General features: G+C 50.0%; 1 long non-coding RNA gene across 1 annotated transcript in view; it reads left to right on the top strand.

Moving 5' to 3' along the window:
* The first annotated feature begins 253 nt into the window (after nucleotides 1-253).
* The window catches only part of LOC112548378, a 4,522-nt gene continuing 1,935 nt past the window's right edge, over nucleotides 254-2,840 (top strand). Inside the window, exons 1-2 of the long non-coding RNA XR_003092156.1 lie at nucleotides 254-1,431; nucleotides 2,374-2,391. This is a non-coding gene — a long non-coding RNA (uncharacterized LOC112548378). The remainder of the gene's footprint in view (nucleotides 1,432-2,373; nucleotides 2,392-2,840) is intronic.

Genomic DNA, 2,840 nt, shown 5'->3' with positions numbered 1-2,840 from the left:
GGGGCAGGCCCTCCTCCTCGGCTCTCGGGGTCGCAGCACTGACTCCCACCGAGGCTCTGCGTTGCAGGAACAGTCTCTCTCTTCCTTCTTTACAGAATCCAGCGTGCGTTTGCCCCGTTAGCAGTTGTGGGTGGGCCCCATCTTGGTTGCATCGTGAAGGCTTCTGCCCCAAAGGACACTCCTAGAAAGGCAGGGATCTCGGTAGCGGCAGGCGGTGGCCCCAAAACCAAAGGGGATACCCTGCATTCAGCCGTTGCCCCCAAGACTAACGGGTATCTCCTGCATCCAGAGCTGGTCGTGAAGAGCGCCCAGTAAAGCCAGTGCTCCCAGTCCCTGCTATCAGGCAGACTTCCCTAACAGACGAGAGTTTTCCTGGAGGCTAGTGCACGTGCTGACCCCTATCAAAAGCCAGACCGGAGCGTTTCCGAGGGGGACTTGCAAAGGTGCTCCAGAAAAACAAAAGTATAGTAGGTGGGGTTTGTGCACACCGTGAATTTGCAGGTCTGTGAGCCGACTGCCATTTGTGGACTAGCTGGTGAGATGGTGTTGCAGCCGGCAGGAGTTCTTGGTAACATAACTACTCGTGCCCTCCCGCCTGCACAGCGGCAGTAGTCGCAGCTCCTGCAATCAGAGTCTCGTGCTTGGCCACTCTCAGGAGGGCTGTGGAGGTTCCTATCTTGTGTGTGTGACCAGAGTCACTTATGTGCAGCCTCAGCAAGTCCCGTTGCTGTCCCGTGAGGGCAGAGGGAGGGCCGCTTAGTCCCTTGTAACCTGAGTTTCCAAAACATGTTGGAGCACGGAGCAGAGGACAGGAGTTCTCTATTGTGGTGCCAAAGTACAAGTAAAGAGGCAATGAGCTTTAAACACTAGACTTTGTGGCCAAACACCCAGCCAGCCTTCTACGTGGGCTTCTGGGAGCATGCCTGAAATGATGCCGAGCACCTCATTCGGGCACGGGACGTGCTGCGGTAGAGTCATCTTGTTTGATGCTCTTAGCAGCAGTCAGTGAGTTTCTGACCCTCCCCTTGTTCCCCTGCAAGAAACTGGGCTAGGCTGTTTTGGGGACTAGCAAAATTCTCCTTGACCTTTATGGCAATTTTTGTATGCCAAGCACAGGAATGGATTACATCAGGTTACCAGATTGTATTAAAAGGTTGGATGCAGATCAGATTTCTATGGTTGTTAAAATGTAGGCAGACCAGAAGATGGGTTCTCCATATCATTGGCATTCAGCAGGGAGAGGGTTGCTGACCACAAGACTGGAGAGTCTGGTGTTTTAATCCAAGCTCAGAAGCTGCCCATATCTCTGATCTCTACTGTCTTCTCTAGGGATCCACATGGGTTTAAATGATATAGAAGCTGAGGGAAGGGAAGAACAGTAACTCGGGGGACACATGAAAGCCATATCTCTCTCCACCTTTTTGCTGCAGGGTGAGAAAATAGCTATGCATTCATGATTTCCTTCCAGTTGCAAAGGAATTTGCCCCTTCAAGAGGCAAAACGCCAGTACTGGCACTTTGTGCACAGAGCACTGCTGCTAGCTTCTCTCCCTCATTGCAATCTGGGTATAACCATCAGGCTCTTGCTGGGTCTAGCGTGTGTCCTGGAGTGGGTGCCGTGTGCGGCACGTGTAGTGAAGCAGGTGATCCGTGACCTTGCCACAGACGGCGCCCGCTCTGGTCACCCCTTCTCTGCCTGTTCTGAATCCAGTGTGGAGCAGATGCATACTGGAGCAGGCACCATGTGCAGCATGGTCCTGGAGCAGCCAGAGCAGGTGCTGCATGCATTGCACAGGGCCATCCAGCCCACCCCACATGCTGCCTGTGGCTCTGCTTGATAGGGCTCGCCAGGCCATATTGTGAACTAAACCAGGGTGTCAACAAGTGTCTGATTGCTGCAGTTTAGCTTACTGTACATCGGAAAAATATCTCTGTGCATGATGCAAGGGCTGCCTGTCGTGGTGCTGCAGACTGCTGCCAAAAGGAACTCCCTCCTTTGGGAAATGGCTGAGGTGTGTTCCACATCTCCTGAGACTTACCTGACCAAAAGATATCCAATACCAGGTTCCCTCTTTAAATCTGTTTATAAAAGGCAAAGTAGCCTCTTTCTGCAGCACCATTTCTCTCATCCCAACTAATTGTTACCTTAGGTCACACTTCCAGGGCTAATAGTTCACTCCAGATGATAATGTTAAAGGAGAATAACATGTTACGTTGATAAACACATCAGTAGGTGTTAAATGGTTTCAATGGCTTATTCACCTACCTTATCCATTTATTGAAACAAATTATAAAGGGGACCCTAATATATAACGTGACCAGTTTCTCTGAATAGATGCTGTCTGATTATTAAAAAATGTTTTCTGCCTTGCAGGTAACAGCTGAATCCAAGGTAAGCATGCCAAGTCGTACTCCCCAGCCTGGCTTACTTTCTTCATTTCTCTCTTTAGACATAGCATCAAATGCTTTCACGCTGCACCGTCACGTAGTCCGCATGCACTCTGTGCAGTGTTTGGGTGTGAATGCCATAGGGGATGATCATTTGCCTGCTTGGAAGCATGTGTGAAGAATGTGTAGTCTGGCTAATAAATATATAAAGAAGTTTCTCTCCTGCTGTAGTCTCTCTCATACCCTCTTGCCCCGGTGTGGGTAACAGCTGGTTTCTTAAGTAGGGCAGGGAGGAGTTGCCACAAGATATGTGTGGTTTTTAAGAAATACTGGACATCACCATCCATGTGCGAGTGTGCTTTCAGACCTGCACTGTGAGCTGTTGCCTTACTTCTCCCAAGTATTTATTAGGCCCTAGCCGTGAACAGCAATCTTAAGGCTGTTAAGCAAAGT

This window comes from Alligator sinensis, unplaced genomic scaffold (assembly GCF_000455745.1).
Source record: "Alligator sinensis unplaced genomic scaffold, ASM45574v1 scaffold1352_1, whole genome shotgun sequence".
In the NCBI taxonomy this organism is placed as follows: domain Eukaryota; kingdom Metazoa; phylum Chordata; order Crocodylia; family Alligatoridae; genus Alligator; species Alligator sinensis.
The sequence above is the reverse complement of the archived record's forward strand: the minus strand, read 5'-3'. Positions and strand labels throughout refer to the sequence as shown.